The sequence below is a fragment of the Peromyscus californicus genome, unplaced genomic scaffold (genome assembly GCF_007827085.1).
Source record: "Peromyscus californicus insignis strain IS unplaced genomic scaffold, ASM782708v3 Scaffold_6__1_contigs__length_162567912, whole genome shotgun sequence".
NCBI classification, from domain to species: domain Eukaryota; kingdom Metazoa; phylum Chordata; class Mammalia; order Rodentia; family Cricetidae; genus Peromyscus; species Peromyscus californicus.
Window position 1 is genome coordinate 107,407,112 of NW_026294584.1, and position 19,818 is coordinate 107,426,929.

The 19,818-nt window shown below is 40.7% G+C and overlaps 1 long non-coding RNA gene across 1 annotated transcript in view; it reads left to right on the plus strand.

Moving 5' to 3' along the window:
- LOC128099951 (uncharacterized) overlaps nucleotides 1-11,079 on the plus strand; it is a 44,808-nt gene extending 33,729 nt beyond the window's left edge. The window contains exon 3 of the long non-coding RNA XR_008214615.1: nucleotides 8,674-11,079. This is a non-coding gene — a long non-coding RNA (uncharacterized LOC128099951). The remainder of the gene's footprint in view (nucleotides 1-8,673) is intronic.
- Nucleotides 11,080-19,818: the final 8,739 nt, after the last annotated feature.

A 19,818-nucleotide genomic window follows, 5' to 3' on the forward strand; every position in this document is an offset into this window, starting at 1 on the left:
CCCCATCATTAGGTTGATAAAATGTTTTCCAATTATGAACCTTAAATGGAACCTTTTGACTGCTTAGAAGCAAATTGCTATTTAGCTAAAAAACCCTTTTAGTAAGGATAGTAGTGGGTTTCATTTATGTATCTGCTCATCCTGGTTGTTTTAGGGAGCATCCTTTATTAACAACGGCAGGCCATTAGCAGAATAATGCTGCCAATGCACCTCCCTTGCTTACACTGAGACAACAACCTGAATTCTCTCTGTGGTCTGTGTATGCTGTGTAATTCCTTGTTCTTGCTCAAAATATAGCTGCTGTCTGGTGTACCCTATCCTTAGATCAATAAACTCAGTATTTGTTCCGATGAATCACTAATCTACCAGACAGCATCTCAGATGGCCATGGTCCATTGCCTCGTGACAGACTGTCCTTAGACTGTGACATTTTGCCTGCTGTGCCTCACAGCTTTGAGGCACATAAACATCACTGAGCCAAACCAGAACACCACTTCCCTGTCAAAGCTGAGCAGAGGTTCAGAGCCATCACACACACGAGCTATACAACCAAGAAGAAGAAAGATTTTTAATATCTGTTCACATATCACCCCCCGTCAGCCTTCCTCAATTTCACAAGATAATGCCAACTGAACACCAGCAGTGTTATCTGTATCACTTAAGTTTCACCAAGATAGAGAGGAAATAGGTCATCTTCTGTTTCTGACCCCAAGACTGTGGGCCAATCTTACACTGACATGGAGTAGAAGTTGATTTAATAAAATACCTTAAATTGTCTTTTTTTGTTTTGTTTTGGTCGTACATGGCTTTTGACTTTAGTTGGTCAAAGAGTTATCCAGCCCAACTTAAGACAACTTCAGGCCTTTCATACTCAAAGATAAAACATTTTGTACGTCTCCACACAGCTTCTTTTTATCTTTCCCCTCTCTTAGTGTGGAATTTCCATAAACAATCTAGAACATATGTGAGAAATGCCAGAAAAATATATGTTAACTTTCTCTGAAAGCCCTGGAAGACAAATATGTCTCTTCTTACTCCTTATTAAAGAAATATTTTAAAATACAATGTTTTGTTTTCTTGCTAGATTTCTTGCTGTTACCCAAGAGAAAAAAAAATTAAAATAGCCTATAATTGGCTCTCTAAGGTAATCACTATGACATACTTGATGGCCATTGTCTTAGTTAGGGTTTCTATTGCTCTAATAAAATATTGTGACCAAAAGAAACTTGGGGAGGAAAGGGTTTATTTGACTTACACATCCTGGGTCCTAGTCCACTGAGGGAAGCCCAGGTAGGCAGGAACCTGGAGGCAGGAACTGAAGCAGAGGTCATGGCAAAATGCTGCTTATTGGCTTGCTTTCCATGGCTTGCTCAGTCTACTTTCCTGTACAACTCAGGACCACCTGCCCAGAGTTGGTACCCACAGAGGGCTAGCCCATCCTCCCATCAATCATTAATCAAGAAAATGCTTGACAGAGTTGCCTACAGGCCAATCTTATAGAGGCATGTTTTCAATAGAGAGTTCCTCTTCCCAAAAGACTCTCGCTTTTCTCAAGTTTCCATAAAAGTAACCAACATGACCATCTAATCTCTTATAATCAGAGAAGATCATAAATGTCTTTTAGAAACTTTGGAAGTCAAATTTAATGGTAAAGCAGAATTAATTATTTTCTACAAAACTGCAAAAGTTTGAGTAGTCAAACAATAAAAAGTCAAAAAAGCAGTTGAGAGCATATACTGCCCTTTGTGAGGACCCGAGTTTGGTTCCTAGCACCCATGTTAGGCAGAGCTTCTCAGAATTCCAACTTCAAGGGGTCCAACCCCCTCTTTTGAACTCCACTGGTGCCCAAACTCAGATGTGAGCACCTCCATCATGCTAATTTGATTAAATTGTCCCCCATAAGTCTCTGGTGTCTGAGTACTTCCTCCTCAGTTGGAGGCTGTTTGGGAGGGATCAGGGGCTGTGGCCTTGCTGGAGGAACTATTTAAACTCTCGGCTGCTCTTCTGGCAGAGTTGCTGTTCAGCCTTCACTCTGGAACTCCAACTCTCTGCAACCGTCAGCCCAACTCTAAACCCTTTCTTTTCTAAGTTGCCTTGGTCATTGTGTTTTACCACAAGAAAAGAAAGGCAATTAATATGTCCACAGACACATAGCACCAGGGGAAAGGAATTCATACTTGGTTCTGTTAGCTTAGCCAATTACCCATCACTTCCGAGTAACAGCCTCTAAAGGAGAACTTCCTTCTGCCGTTTTCCTTAACCAGTACAATCCTAAGTGCATTCTAATTACTTATCCTTCTAGCCACAAATGTAGCTCTCACTTCTCATCACAGAAGCTTCTTTTTGTAGCAGACAGAGGCCATTACAAAAATTCATAACTGGTCAAAATGCAGAGGACAATCAACTCCAATTGATTCATCTGCAACACAACCATTACCCCTAAGGTTCAGGGAACATTGCAGAAGAGGGGTGGACATGTCCTAAGAGCCAGGGGTACCAGGGCATCTGCTGTGAGATGATGTCTTCTATATATGAGAGGGGAGCTGCACCCATGAGATCTCAACAATTTGGCCATCTAAACAAGATCTGCACAGTGACTACCTCAGCTCACTTGCCAGTACGGATTGGAGGAAACTCACACCACTACCCTTAGATGGAAAGCCAGAGGCAATGAATGACTTCTGAGAGGAGAAGCAGCAGCTTCACCAGTGATGAGCCCCTTGATAGGTTATCCAGTCTCAAGTGGTCAGCCCTAAACACAAATGCATATGAACAACTCTAAATGGACATACATATACATGTATGTATACATATGCAAAAATAATAACTAACAAAGAAGGCATAAATTTGATAGGGAGGGGTGGGGGCCATGAAAGGAGTTGCAGGGGGGAGATGGAGGGTTGTAAATGATGTGAATACAGTACTAATGTACGAAATTCTAATTAATAAATTAACTTAAAATGTACTTTCTATTGAAGAGCTGAGGCCAATTCCGATGAAACTATAAAAGATTACCCAAAGGCACAATTTCCAAATGACAGTATTTAAGCTAAGCGTTCTCTAGTAAACATGAAAAGTTTTTAATCTCAAAAGGTTAATAAGCTTAGAGACATTCAAGAAGACTGGGTTGTGCATCAAGAGAAGTTAGTGACCTCTAAGAAATGGTCCGCCACTGAATTGTCTTTTAAGAGCTTCCTTCCCTGCATGTCTTATTTTTGGCTGATGTTATCATTAAATGCAATTACAGTTCCTATGGGGAGGGGTGTATTCATAATTCTTCCTTCCAAGAACTAGACAGTGTCAACTTTCTCTCTCTACAATTAGGACAGTACTTGAAGATACGAGCCTAGAATTTGATAGAACCCAGAGGTTTCCTTTAAAATCCAGTCTTTTCCAATAGTAAACAGAGGTTCCAGTAGAGCTACGCCAGTGAAAGACACCCTTGGAATTTATGTGGTAGAAGTCAGTAACCCAGTATATAGAAGAATTCTGGGTCCTTTCTATTGACGTTATATTCTAAAGAACATTTCCACCATTGGTTTATAGAAAAAAAATAAAGACAAGGAGTAGCATCCCTCTGGTCTTACTCCCAGTTATTAATTTGCTCTTTGAGCCACTATCTGGATGAAGAGCATGACTACAGATGAGGACACTAGCAGAAACAGCCCGTGTTTACACACACATGACACTAGCAGAAACAGCCCGTGTTTACACACACATGAAACTTAGAGAGGTCCATGGATCACTTTGAACTTAATTCATGCTGGATTATTCATATACACGATGAGCTTTAGTGACATGCCAATTACATTCCCCTAGGGGACATGGATTTTTGCACGCAGCCAGCCACCCTGCATATAATCATTGATACACAAGTAGGATTTCACACACCTGGGGCTATAGGCACTGCCACATTTATTCAAAGAAATACAGTTTTACAGGTGTCAACATCAAAAGACACTTAAATCCTTACATAAGAGAACATCAAATAGGAGAGATCACTTTTCGTGCAAAGCAATTTTTCTTTACAAAACCTCTCTGGATGACTCGACTTCAAACCTTGCCATGCTCTGACAACGATTTCTGCTTAAACTATATCTGTGCTTCCTCAAAGCCCTGGCATTTCAAACCAAATTGTTCTTCCATGGTGACTCTGTCTTAATGTCCTGCCTTATTTCCTTATTATACAAATCAAGTACCTCACCCACTTCTTCCTTGTTTCTTTCTCCCATTAACAAGGTTATTTTTAAATTTTACATTTTTTCTTTTTTATTATACAGTTACATAAGTCCATTATTGCAAGCATATAATATACTTAGAGCATATCCCTCCCTCTTCTTACCCCTTCTGTTTCCTATTTTAAACTTAATTTTAATTAATGTATAAAAATGATAACTATATGCATTAGCAGGGTATCATATTGTTGTTCGATATGTGTATACTTTCTGCAATCAGGTTAAAGACATCTATATTATCAAAAAGTTATTTGTGGCAAAAAAACCTCACAAAAATTTCTCTTCTAATGTCAATAATAAACAATCCTATCTATAGTCATTAAACTGTGAAATATCATAGCAGAACTTCTCAATTCCTTATGGAAGTATAACTTGGTACCTATCCAATGATCAGCCATTTCATATCCTTCCTTGCTCTTCACCCTCTCCAGCCTCTGGTACCCACCATTCTAATCTGAGAGCAACTTTTAAAAATTCTATGTATGGGCCAGCCTAAAGCCCCCTGTGATCACCTGACCTCGCTCCTTCCATGCCACCTTCCACCTCCTAGCCCAGCTGGAACTCAAACATCTTGGACCTAGGCAGGTGAAACGATCTGATTCTATCTTCTGTGCATGCTCCACATCCTCAGTTCTAGCCTGAGTCCCATATCCAGTGCCCCAGCTTCATCTGGTGAGCTCCATGTGTGCTATCCCCAATCTCTAGGCATGGGCCAGGACTTACATCCTGTGTGCCAGCCTAGGCCCCACTATGACCTCTGACTTCATCTCTCCCACTCTAAATCCAATCTCCAGACTCAGCCTGGTCCCATACATCTTGTGTTGACACCCTAGCCTGGTGAGTCTGCCTAATTCTATCCTCCATGTACCCTATATTCAGATGTAGCCCAAGTCCCATATCAAGTATCTAGGCCTAGACTGGTGAGTCTTGCTCCCATCTCCAACATCTAGGCTTGGGCCAGGATGCAAATCCTGAATGCCAGCACAGTCCTATGTTCATCTGACTGCATGCCATCCACACCATGCCCAACATCCAGGCTTAACCTAGTCTGCATATTCAGTGCCCCATCCAAACTTGCCATGTCCACATAAGACACAGAACCAAAAAAGAAGTATGCATACCTATGTCTCATTGCAAAAACACTAACACTATGAAAGATCAAGATAGTATGTGCTCCCAAACCTTCAAGTCCTACAGAGGTGTTCCTCCATTAGAATTACCTAGATGAAACCTAAGATACAAAATTTAAAAGAATCACAAACTTCGCCAAAGAATTCAAGGAGTTTAGAGAAGGAACAAAGAAGCAGCTCACTAACTTATACAGGGAATAATTTCAATATCTGAAGAAAGAGATTGAGGTAGACACTAGGAAATGGAACGACCTTCCTATGTTCTCGAATTGGTAGGATTAATACTGTGAAAACTATCATTATACCAAAGCTATTTAGAGAGTCAACAAAATCTCAAACAAAATCCCCACAACATTTTTCCATAGAAATCAAAAACAACATCATAAAATTTATATGGACCCACAAAAGACCTTGGATAGCCAAACGTAATCCCATGAAAAGAAAGAAAGAAATACTGAAGGGATTACCATTCTAGATTTCAAGACATATGACAGAGCCATAGTAATAAAAATAAAAATAATGTCCTAGCACAAAAACCAGACATGTTGATCAATGGAACAAAATAAAAGACTCCTAAATGAGAACATACAATTATAGCCACTTGCTATTTGACAAAGATGCTACAAACATGCACTGGAGACAAGAGGCCATCCCCAACAAACGATGCTGGGAGCACTGGATGTCCACATGCAGAAGAAAGAATTAAGACACATATCCATCACCTAGCATGGAACTGATTCCGAATGGCTTGAAATCTTGATGTGAAATGTTGAAAGTGCTAGAAGAAAATATAGGCAGCACTCTACATGATATAGGTGTGGAAACAGACTTTGTGAATAAGACTTCATTTGTCCAGGAATTAAGACCAACAATTGACAAGTGGGACTTCAAAAAACTAAAAGGCTTCTGTACAGTAAAGGAAACAATAAAGTGGAGAGAATCCACATAGTGGGAGAGAATCTTTGCCAGCTATATATCTGACAGAGGATTAACATCCAGAATATACAAATATATATCCAGAATATATAAGAAGTCAAAACACAGTCAAAAAACAACTTACCCAATTTTAAATGGGTTTTATATTTGAACAGCATGTTCTAAAAGAAGAAATAAAAATGGCTAGTTAATTAGCCATCATCCTTAGAGCCAAAGACTATTCAATAAAAACTCCAGTGCCAGGCATGAGAAACATCATTTTGAGAGGTTGGTCAGGGCAGTTCAAGAGACTCACTAAACAGGAAGTCATCAAAGATTTTGAAGAAGGTGCTGTCCAGGTGGGCTGAGGAGGCCCTCTAAAGGGGTTTTAAGGAGGCCGTGGATACCCACCAAAGGGCTTTTAAGGAGCGGTGGCTTTGGGTCCGGTACTGCGCCCTCCACTTCACCACTCACCCTAGCACAGATCAACATTAAAATATAAACATTCCAAAACTTAAAAGCCCACAGTTTTAAAAAATCCAAACACTTTAAAAATTCAGTCTCTTTAAAATATTGTCTCATTTAAAATCCAAAGTCTTTGTAAAAATTCCAAAAATCTCTTTAAAAGCTCAAACTCAACTGGGGGCTCTTGTAAAATAAAATAAAAAAAAGTTAAATACATTCTTCTTTCAAGAGAGAAGAACCAGGACACAGTCACAATCTGAACAAAGCAAAAACCAAACTTCAAAAGTGTAACTACTCAGTGTCCAATGTCTGGGATTGACTCACGATCGTCAGTGTTCTTGTCTTCTAGGCTCCAGCTGGTTTCACTCCATGGCTGCTGCTGGTTTGGTAGTCATCCCAGAGTGCTGGCATCTCCAAAGCTGCGGGGTCTTCTGCTACAGCTGGCTTCATCAGTAGCTTTCACCGATAGTTTCTTCTGGGCTCTCTTCATGACGCCAAGCCTCAACTTCTCTGTATGACCTCTTTAATCCTGGGCTTTCAACTGCCTCTGAGGCTGCGTCTTCACCAATGGCCTCTCCTGGCCTCTCACAATGCTGAGCTTCAGGTGCTCCTCATGACCCCTTTATACCTTCAAAACCAGTACCACCTGGGTGACCTTTACGTTACCAAGTTGAGCTGCCAGCGTGAGGTACAATCTCCGCTGCCCCGGAACACAGCTTCTGTTTGTTGACCTTGAGAAAATATTTCCCAGAAGATTTCACTTCAACAGGGCTGGTCTTTTCTTAATCACCACCAGAACCAGCATCAATTGTTCCAGAAAAACAAAATTTTTACTTTAGTGGTTCTAGTCTCTTGTTAATCACAGCTGATTCTTCAGTCTCAGCTGACCAGAACCACAGATTCTTCACATAAAATAACACATGGCCCTGATAACAGTCATTAATGGACTCTCAAATGTCCCTCTGGAACTTCACAAGCCAGACTTCCGTCATCGGCACTGCTCTCGGGATTCTTATCTTCCAGACTCCCACAAAACAGCTCACCAAACTTTGAGCCCTCCAAGCTTCCACAGAACAGCTCAGTAAGCTTTGAACACTTAATGCCTTTTCCAGCCCAAGTTCCAAAGTCGTTCCAAAGTCCTTCCACAGTCCTCCCCAAAAGGCATTATCAAGTCTGTCACATCAGTACTCCACTCCTGGTACCAAATTCTGTCCAAGTTAGGTATTCCAATTCTGTGATGAAACACCATGACCAAAGCAACTTGGGGAGGAAAGGGTTTATTTGACTTATGCTTCCAAATTACCGTTTATCATCGTAGGAAGTCAGGGCACAAATCAAATGGGGCAGGAACCTGGAGGCGGGAGCTGATGCAGAGGCCATGGAGGGGTGCTGCTTACTGGCTTCTTCATGGCTTGCTCAGCCTGCTTTCTAATAGAACCCAGAATCACCAGTCTAGGAATGGCAAAGGCAGCTCGACCTGTCAGAGTGTGCAGGGATGAAGCACAGGATGAGCAGAGATGGATGTGGTGGGTCATGCACTAACTGCACGGCTCTGTCTGTGACAGGTTCCTTGGTGGACACTCTATTCCTGAGACTAAGGACTCGCTGGGCATTGAGAACAGAGCAAGACAATAAGAGGAAAAAATGAGGTGTAAATGTCAAGCCTGGCTTCTCAGGATGGAGGGCCTTTAGTGGAAGGGTCTCTTGGCCTTGGTATACACAGTGGAGACAATTTCCTCTCTACAGGGCTAGAAGGGTCTGGGCTCCATGATACTTTCTGTGGCTAGCTGATACTTTCTGTGTGAATCTAATCAAACGACTTCCTGGCTGAAGACACTTGGGCTTCTATTTTTAAATTATGAATCTTTTCTCAAAATATGAAGACTGGCTTCAGACACTTTGTTCTCCTATCTCGTTTTGTGGTGCAGGCTAAATCTTCCAGAAATTACTCCCACTTGAAGCCTAACCAGGTCAAGATTGATTGCCGAACCAAGCATGTCAACCGACTGAACACGATGCTTCAGAACAGACCCCTGGCTGCTTAACCTTGTCATCTCTGTAGCTCATACTCTTCCCTCTGTCAGGCCCTCCCTAAACTGATAAATGTCACAGAGAAAATGAAACTGATCACGCTCCCCTCTGGCAAATGAAGCCAGATACAGCTGCATTTCAGTCTAGGATCGATACTGTCACTGGAACCTGGGTGGGTTTTGTTCCACCCTTCTGAGCACGTTGTGAGCACTCATGGCATTGTTCTGTCCTTTTCACTAAGACCAACAGCGTGGTTTTCCAAGCGGATAATAGGATGTCCAATTTGGAAAGGGAAAGTGGGAGTGAAAGGGAGACAATTACTATCATGCATATTCTGGGGCTGTCACTGTGTATGATTCTATTTTCCTAAGCACACAATGCTTCTTGAATTAATGATGGGTCTATATCCTGATAGTCTCATTGTAAATTGGAAAAATCAGCAAGCCCTAAAATGCATTTCATGCTCTAAACTCATAGACCTTCTTAGTTAATCCACACAGCACATCACAGAGCACTATCTCTTTACCTCTCACAGTTTTACTGGTAGCCGCAGCTGAAGCCTGCCACTACCTAGCACTGGAAACAATGGTCAACTGCATGTCACTGTGGGTCCAGAAAAAAGTCACAATGAAAAAACCTGAAGAATGATTTCTAATGCTTTTGTTGCATCATAAAATCCCCAAATCAAAAGCCCAGAATTCCCATATCTAACCATTTTGTTCTGGGCATCCTCTGTTCCTATGGAGAGGAGGAGTCTCCCCCCTCACACCCCCATCCCCAGGGCTACAAATGTTAAAGTATTTAACAGGTGGAGAACTCTGTGAAAGGGAGTAGCAATCAAAGCCGGAAGGATTGTTCTTACTAAGAGACTTTTGTTCCTAATAATAAAAAAAAAGTTCAAAATAAAATAATAAAGCAAAACTTACAAATCCAGAATATATTTTTCTGGTTAAAGAGATCGATGTGGGCTGGTGTTCAGTCAAAAAAATGTTTGCTACATTAGCATAAGGATCTGAGTCTGATCCCCAGAACCCACATTAAGGAAAAGCCAGGCCTGGTGGTACACGTATATAATTTCTGTGCTGGAAAGACTTAGTCAGCTCTCCCCAGGGCTCTCTAGCCATCCAGCCTTGCCTTCTTCATGACTCCATTCCAGTGAGAGAAATCTGTCTCCAAAACTAAGATGGATGGTGCCCGAGGGACAACACTCCAGGCTGTCCTCTAGCGGCCACATGCATGAATAAACATGGGCACCTGCAAACACGTGAGTGTGTACACACAAAGTAAGATTATTTTTAAAAAGTTCCCAAAATTCAGAACAGGAGGCTGTATATTAGGGTCTTCACGTTCATTCAAGCAGGAGGGCGGGGAAGGAAGCACCCCAAGAACAGTATGGAAAGCCACGCCAGGATACAAGGCCAGGCTACAAACAGTGAGAAAGGGAGGAAGTACATCTTCAAAGCCCAGGGCTGCTTGCAATTCTGCAGTAACAGGGTGTGAATATAAATGGATATCCCCTTGGAAGAGGGACATAAATATTGACTGTAGTTGGGTCCTGTCTTAAGAACAAGTAATCTTACCAGGGCACACAATGAGTCTTGGAGCACAAGGCAGCCTCAGAAAATCCCCACAAGCTTTTGTGAACTGAAATCTTCCTCTAAAACTACACCCATGCTGAAGATTCTACAATGCTGATTGGTTAGAACAGTGGTTCTCAACCTTCCTAATGCTGTGACCCTTTAATACAGTTCTTCATGCTGTGGTGACCCCCAACCACAAAATTATTTTATTGCTACTTCATAATTGTAATTTTGGTACTGCTATGAATCATAATGTAAATATCTGATATGCAGGATATTTGATATGTGACACCCCTCCCCCGAAGGGGTTACGACCCACAGGTTGAGAACCGCTGGATTAGCACTTCATGGTTGAAATGTTACAGATCAGGAGATGAATTATTTTGGGCTACCTTTAGTTTCCTAAATACCCATATTGCTCACATCTATGTCTGACCTGACCCCTGTTCAGCTATCACATTAAAACCTTTGGCAAATACCAGCCCAAAGTTAAAAACACCATCAGCATCTGAACAAGGAAATTTCTTCACTTAGTTGGAATCCACCTACCTATTGTCGCTGGCAATGCATTTGATAAGCGCTTTCATTTAGACTGTCATTGTTTCTTTCTGTGACTACAAAAGTGACAGCAATCACTTCCATAGCAGACAACAGAGGTCACTCCGAATCTGTTCCCAGGCTGTGGTCACCAAGACCTGGCTCAGAAGAAGATCGATCCCTCCTATACTAGAGCTGTGTTTCACGATGGTGTTTTTTAAGTCGGAAAGTTTTCGAGGATCCCATGTGTCTACGAGTGACAACGTTCAGTGTGGGACACGGGGAAGTCAGCTCTACCTTGGGTTGTCATGATGACACAACTGTAGCTTGAGTTTTCCTGCCTGGCCCACAGTCAGGACAAATCTCTCTCACCTGCCAGTCCCACAGCCGCTCAAACCCGACCAAGTAAACACAGAGACTTATATTGGTTACAAACTGTATGGCCGTGGCAGGCTTCTTGCTAACTGTTCTTACAGCTTAAATTAATCCATTTCTATAAGTCTGTACCTTGCCACATGGCTCGTGGCTTATCGGCATCTTCACATGCTGTTTGTCATCGTGGCGGCTGGCAGTGTCTCTCTGACTCAGCCTTCCACTTCCCAGCTTTATTCTCCTCCTTGTCCCGCCTACACTTCCTGCCTAGCCCATGGCCAATCAGTGTTTTAATTATTGACTAATCAGCAACACATTTGACATACAGAACATCCCACAGCACTTCCCCCCTTTTTTTTTTCAAAAAGGAAGGTTTTAACCTTAACAAATTAAAATTACATATAATTTGGGAATTTGGGTGTAGCTTCTCTTACTACTTCCTGCTGGAGGGGGGCGCTGCAGCTTATGGGGATACAAAGAACATTTTTGGATTATGGAATAGTCCATGAGGGTGTATCGTCTGAGCCAGTTGCCTTCAAACCATTCTGGAGGTTGGATCATCTGGGCCATGGTGTCATCGGAGACCTTTCAGGGGGTCTTGGCTGGTCAAACCTGATGTATCTTAATCTGGAACAAATCCATAGCCTCTGGCTTTCTGTGGGAACAAAAGCAGAGTCTCCTTTCCAAAGTAACATATCCTTATATCCAAATTTTGAAGTCAAGGTACCTTTAAAATATACATTTTGGCATAACTCAACAGCTTTTACAATCAAATGTTTTTCTGCAGTTAAAAGTCCCAAAGACAACACAATGCAGATTCTCTGTGTAATATCCATTTTTACGTGGCTTATTTTTTATACTACCTTTACTGTCTCTTTAAAGACTTTATTTTTTAAAACTATGTTTCTATAACTCTATATATCATCTTTTTTGTCTCTTTCAAGCCTACGTATCTTTTACACACATTGTAAACTATTACATCTGAATCTGTCTTATTGTGAATCTATTGCCTTAAACTGCAGCAGCTGTGACTGCTGGCTCCTCCCACCTCAGCTTCCCAACATGGCTACGTTTACCACCAGCTCTGGGAGCTATCGTGGGTCTATGCTTTTATCCAAGCAGCGTGTAGTCCAGAAACCTTTTTGTTTTGTTTTGTTTTGTTTTGTTTTGTATTAGCAAAGTCTAAATCCACCATGCAGCTTAATATGCCACTTGCAGAGGCCTCATTCCTGCCATACAGCATGTCGAGCATGCACACCAGGAACCCACAAGTAGCTCAAACCAGCAGCTGCTGCTCATTTGAGAGAGACAATTAGGAACTGTTTTTAGCTCCATTTTAGAATCTTTTTTTCTCAGTTTTTAGGTGGAAACTCTTGTCCCACGTTGGACGCCATTTGTAGCTTGAGTTTTCCTGCCTGGCCCACAGTCAGGACAAATCTCTCTCACCTGCCAGTCCCACAGCCGCTCAAACCCGACCAAGTAAACACAGAGACTTGTATTGGTTACAAACTGTATGGCCGTGGCAGGCTTCTTGCTAACTGTTCTTACAGCTTAAATTAATCCATTTCTATAAGTCTGTACCTTGCCACATGGCTCGTGGCTTACCGGCATCTTCACATGCTGTTTGTCATCGTGGCGGCTGGCAGTGTCTCTCTGACTCAGCCTTCCACTTCCCAGCTTTATTCTCCTCCTTGTCCCGCCTACACTTCCTGCCTAGCCAATGGCCAATCAGTGTTTTAATTATTGACTAATCAGCAACACATTTGACATACAGAACATCCCACAGCACACAACTTTAACTTCCTTGTTTTCCAAGGATGTCTGGGAAACGGAACAGCCCACACAGGCAGAGGAATAGTGCAAAGCTGAGCACACCCGTCTTCAGGAATGGTGAGCATAGACTCAGAGACTGGGAAGAGAGCAAAATGGACTGAAGAGTTGGAGATCCAAAGAAAACCAGGACCCAGCAAGGCCACACCAAGGCAGCAAGACACACAACATCACTGGCAGTGAGAGCCACTGAAGAACCATCACACAGTGAGGAATTTTTATCTATCTATCTATCTATCTATCTATCTATCTATCTATCTATCTGTCTGTCTGTCTGTCTGTCTGTCTGTCTGTCTGTCTGTCTGTCTGTCTATCTATCTATCTATCTACTATCTATCTATTTATCATCTATCAATCATCTATTTACTAGTTTATTCTTCCCTCATATATTACATCCCGACCACGTTTTCTTCTCCCTCCTCTCCTTCCAGTTCCTCCTCCCCACCTCCCACCTCCCTCAGATCCACTCCTCCTCTATTTTCTTTCAGAGGAGAGCAGGGATATCATCTAAACATGACATAAACAAATTACAATGAGACTAGGCACATACTCTCATATCAACGTTGGAAAAGGCAACCCAGTAGGAGGAAAAGGGTCCCCAAAGCAGGCAAAAGAGTCATAGATACCCCCACTCACACTGTTAGGGGCCCCACAAGAAGACCAAGCTACACACCCATAACATATATGCAGAGGACATAGCTCAACCCCACACAGGCTCCCTGACTGTCGGTTCAGTCTCTGTGAGCCCCTATAAACCCTGGTTAGTTGATTCTGTTGGCCATTTTCTTGTGGACCCCTCTGACTCCTACAATCCTTCTTCCCCCTCTTCTGAAGGATTCCCTAAGCTCCACCTAATGTTTGGCTATGGGTCTTGACATCTGCTCCCATCAGTTACTGGATGAAGCCTCTCTGATGACGATTATGTTAGGCTCTGGTCTACGAGTATAGCAGAGTATCATTAGAAATCATTTCAATGACTTTTTTTTTTTTTTTTTAACCAGTCATGTTTGGTTCTATCCTGTTTCTCTGGGCTGTCCAAGCTCTGGTTCCTGGCCATCCAGGAAGTGTCAGGCATGGGCTCCCTCTAGTGGCACGGATCTCAAGTTGGCCCAGTCATTGGTTGGCCACTCCCACAAGTTCTGTACCACCTTTACCCTAGCACATCTTGCAGGCAGGACAAATTGTAGGTTGAAGGTTTTGTGGATGGGTTGGTGTCTCAGTTCCACTGCTGAAAGCCTTGCCTGGCTATAGAAGATGGCCAGTTCAGACTGTGTATCCCCCATTACTTTGCTAGGATCACCCTCATAGATTCCAGGGAGTTTCCATTACATTAGGTTTCTACCTCTCCCTGCAATGCCCCCTAATTCCAGTCATCTTTCCCACCTGATACCCTCTGTTCCCATCCCTGCCTGCCCCCAGTCAACCCACAAAATCTACTTCTCCTTCCCAGGGAGATCCATGTGCCCCTCTTTCAGCTCTCCTTGTTACTTTTCTTTTCTGGGTCTGTGGATTGTAGCATGATTAACATTTACTTCACAGACTTGACAGCTAATATCCACCTATAAGTGAATGCATACCATGTTTGTCTTTCTAGGTCTGAGTTACCTCACTCAGGATGATTTTTTTTTCTAGTTACATCCATTTGCTGGAAAATTTCATGATGTATTTTTTTTTAACAGCTGGGTAATACCGCATGTATAAATGTACCACATTTTCTTTATCCATTCTTCAGTTGAGGGATGTCTAGGTTGTTTCCAGGTTATGGCTCTTATGAATAAATCTGCTATGAACATAGTTGAGCAAGTAAGTGTCCTTATGGTAGGATAGAGTGTCCTTTGGATGTATGCCCAGGAATGGTATAGCTGGGTCTTGAGGTAGATCTATCTCCAATTATCTGAGAAATTGCCATATTGATTTCCAGAGTGACTGTACAAGTTTACACTCCCACCAGCAATGGAAGAGTGTTCTCCTTGTTCTAAATCCTCACCAGCACAAGCTATAACTTGTGTTTTTCATCTTAGCCATTCTGACAGGTGTAAGATGGAATCTCAAAGTCATTTTGATTTGCATTTCCCTGATGGCTAAGAAAGATGAACATTTCTTTTTTTCTTGGTTGTTTGAATTTCCTCTGTTGAGAATTCTCTGTTTAGATCTGTATCTCATTTTTAAACTGGATTATTTGGTTTGTTGATGTCTAGTTTCTTGAGTTCTTTATATATTTTGGATATTAGCCCTCTGCCAGATGTGGGGTTAGTGAAGATCTTTTCCCATTCTGTGAGCTGCTGCTTTGTCCTATTGATGGTATCCTTTGCCTTACAGAAGCTTTTCAGTTTCATGAGGTCCTATTTTTTGGTTGTTGATCTTAGTGCCTTCAATATTGGTGTTTTGTTCAGGAAGCTGTCCCCATGCCAATGCATTCAAGGGTATTCCCCACTTTCTCTTCTACTAGATTCAGTGTATCTGGTTTTATGTTGAGTCCAAGTCCATATAGTTGGATTTGAGTTTTGTAAAGGGTGATAGATATGGATCTATTTGCATTCTTCTACATGTCAATTTCCAATTAGACCAGCACCATTCATTGAAGATGCTTTCTTTTTTCATTGTATATTTTTAGCTTCTTTATAAAAAAATCAGGTGTCCATTGGTGTGTGGATTTACGTCTGGGTCTTGATTAATCTGTCTGGTTTTATGGCAATACTATGTGGTTTTTATTACTATTGCTCTGTAGTACAGCTTGAAATAGGGATGGTAATACCTCTGAAAGATCTATTATTGTTTAGTATTGTTTTAGCTCCTGGATTTTTTGTTTTTCATATGAAGTTGAGCATTGTTCTTTTAAGGTCTGTAAAGAACTGTGTTGGAATTTTGATGAGGATTGCAATGAATCTGTAGATTGCTTTAGGTAAGATGACCATTTTTTATTATGTTAATCCTACTGATCCATGAGCATGGGAGATCTTTCCATCTTCTGATAGCTTCTTCAATTTCTTTCTTTAAAGACTTGAAGTTATTGTCACACAAGTCTTTCACTTGTTTGGTTAGAATCACCCCAAGACATTTTATCTTATTTGTGACTATTGTGAAAGGTGTTGTTTCTCTGATTTCTTTCTCAGGCCATTTGTCATTTGTATGTAGGAGGGCTACTGATTTTTCTTTTTTTAGTTAATCTTGTATCCAGCCACTTTGCTGAAGGTGTTTATCAACTATAGGAGTTCCCTGATAGAATTTTTGGGGTTGCTTATGTATACTAACATATCATCTGAAAGTAATGATACTTTGACTTCTTCCTTTCCAATTTACATCCCCTTGATTTCTGTTAGTTGTCTCATTTCTTTATCTAGAACTTCAAGTATTATATTGAATAGGTATGAAGAGAGCGAACAGCCTTGTCTTGGTCCTGATTTTAGTGGAATTGCTGTGAATTTCTCTACATTTAATTTAATGTTGCCTATAGGCTTACTGTAAATTGCCTTATAATTTAAGATTATAAATTGCCTTATAATGTTTAGATATGTCCCTTATATCCCTATCTCTCTAAGACTTTTATCTTGGTGAATTTTGTCAAAGGCTTGTCTAGTATCTAATGAAATGATCATATGGTTTTTTATCTTTCAGTTTGTTTATATGGTGGATTATGTTCACAGATTTTCATATGTTGAACCATCCCTGCATCTCTGGGATGTAGGCTACTTGCCCATGGTGGGTGATGTTTTAGATGTGTTCTTGGATTAGGTTTGGGAGAATTTTATTGAATATTTTACATCAATGTTCATGAGGGAAACTGGTCTGTAATTCTCTTTGTTGAATTTTTGTGTGGTTTGGGTTATTAGGGTGACTGTGTCCTCATAAAATGAATTTGGCAATGTTCTTTTTGTTTATATTTTGTGGAATAATTTGAGGAATACTGGCATTAGTTCTTCTTTGAAAGTCTGGTAGAATTTTGTGCTAAAACTGTCTAGCCCTGGGCTTTTTTTTTTTTTTTTTTTTTTTTTTTTTGGTTGGGAGATTTTAATGACTGCCTCTACTTCTTTAGGGGTTATAGGTCTATTTAAATTGTTTACCTGGTCTTGATTTAACTTTGGTAAATGGCATCTACTGAGAAAATTGTCCATTTCTTTTAGATTTTCCAATTTTGTGGACTACAGGTTTTTTGAATATGACCTAATAATTCTTTGGATTTCCTTGGTGTCTGTTTTATGTCCCCCTTTTCATTTATGATTTTGTTAATTTGGATATTTTCTCTCTGTCTTTTAGTTAGTTTGAATGAGGGTTTGTCTATCTTATTGATTTTCTTAAAGAAGTAACTCTTTGTTTCTATTTTATTGATTTCAGCTAGAGTTTGATTATTTCCTGTTGTCTACTCCTCTTGGGTGTGTTTGCTTCTTTTTGTTCTAGACCTTTTAGGTGTGTGTTGTTAAGTTGCTAGTATGAGATCTCTGCAATTTCTTTATGTAGGTACTTAGTGCTATGAACTTGCCTCTTAGCACCACTTTCATTGTGTCCCATAAGTTTGGGTATGTTGTATATTCATTGCCATTGAATTCTAGGAGGTCGTTAATTTCTTTTTTCATTTCTGCCTTGACCCAGTAGTCACTCAGTAGAGTTCACTTTCCATGAGTTTGTAGGCTTTCTGTTGTTTCTGAAATCCGGCTATAATCCATGGTGTTCTGATAGGTACAGGGATTATTTCAATTTTCTTTTATTTGTTGAGATTTGCTTTATGACTAAGTATGTGGTCAGTTTTGGATAATATTCCATGAAGTGCTGAAGAAGGTATATTCTTTTGTGTTTGTGTGTTCTGTAGATATCTGTTAGGATTATTTGGTTCATAACTTCTGTTAGCTCCGTTATTTCTCTATTTAGTTTTTGTCTAGCTGACCCGTTCATTGGTGAGTGTGGGGTAATGAAGTCTCCCACTATTAGTGTGTAGGGTTTGATGTGTTATTTAAACTTTAGTAATGTTTATCTTTTAAATGGGTGTTTGGGGCATAGATGTTAAGAATTGAAATGTCATCTTGGTGGATATTTCCTTTGATTAATGTGAAGTGTCCTTCCCCATCTCTTTTGATTAATTTTGGTTTGAAATCTATTTTGTTAGATATTAGAATAGCTACACCAGCTTGCTTCTTGGGTCCATTTGCTTGGTGTGGTGGTTTGAATAGGAATGGCCCCCATAAACTTATATGTTTGAATGCTTGGCCCATAGGGAGTGGCACTATTAGGAGGTGTGGCCCTATTGGAGTAGGTGTGGCCTTGTTGGAGGAAGTGTGTCATTAGGGGGGTGGGTTTTGAGGTCTCATATGCTCAAGGTATACCCAGTGTGGCACACAATCTCCTTCTACTGCTTGTGGATCAAGGTGCAGAACTCTCAGCTCCTTCTCCAGCACCATGTCTGCCTGCATGCTGCCATGTCCTGCAATAATAATGGACTCAACCTCTGAAACTGTAAGCCAGGCCCAATTAAATGTTTTCATTTATAAGAGTTGCCATAGTCATGGTGTCTCTTCACAGCAATAGAAACCCTAAGATATTTGGAAAATCTTTTTCCAACCCTCTACTCTGAGGTAATACCTATCTTTGATGTTGAGGTATGTTTCTTGTATTCAGCAGAAGGATGGATCCTGTTTTCTCATTCATCCTCTTATCCTATGTCTTTTTATTGAGGAATTGAGTTCATTAATATTGACAGATATTAATGACCAATGATTGTTATTCCTGTTATTTTGTTGTTGTTGTTGGTGGTGATGGTGGTAGTATGTTTGTGTGTTTCCCTTCTTTTGGCTTTTCTGGTATGAGATTATTTATTTCTTGTGTTTTCATGGGTGTAGTTAACCTTCTTGAGTTAGAGTTTTCCTTCTAGTATCTTCTGTAGGGCTGGATTTATGGATAGATATTGTCTAAATTTGACTTTTCACAGAAAACCTTGCTTTCTCCATCTAGGGTGATTGAAAATTTTGCTGGCTATAGTAGTCTAGGCTGATATCCACAGTCTCTTAGAGTCTGCAAGACATCTGTTCAGGACCTTCTGGCTTTTAGTGTCTGTTGGGAAGCTGAGTGAAATTCCAGTAGGTGTGCTTTTATATGTTACTTTGTCTTTTTCCCTTGAAGCTTTTAATATTTTTCTTTGTTCTGTATGTTTGGTGTTTTGATTATTATGTGATGAGGGTACTTTCTTTTCTAGTCCAATCTATTTGGTATTCTGTAAGCTTCTTGTACCTTACAGTACAAGGATATACCTTGGCATATCCTTCTTTAGGTTAGGAATTTTTCTTCTATGATTTTGTTAAAATGTTTTCTGGGTCTTTGAGCTGGGATTCATCTCCTTCTATTTCTATTATTCTTAGTTTGGTATTTTCATAATGTCCCAGATTTTCTGGATGCTTTGTGTTAGGAATTTTTTAGACTTAACATTTTTTTGACTGATGTATTTATGTCTTCTATCGTATCTTCAATGCCTGAGATTTACTGTGGATGTCTTTCTGTAAGCTATGAATATGTGTTGCTCTGATTGGTTGATAAATAAAATACTGACTGGCCAGTAGCCAGGCAGGAAGTATAGGCGGGATAAGCAGATAAGGAGAATTCTGGGAAGAGGAAGGCTGAGTCAGGAGACATCAGCCTGCCATCCAGGGAGCAGCATGTAATGGTACAACAGGTAAAGCCATGGAACATGACATAAAGATTAACAGAAATGGGCTGAGTTTAAGTGTAAGAACTAGTCAG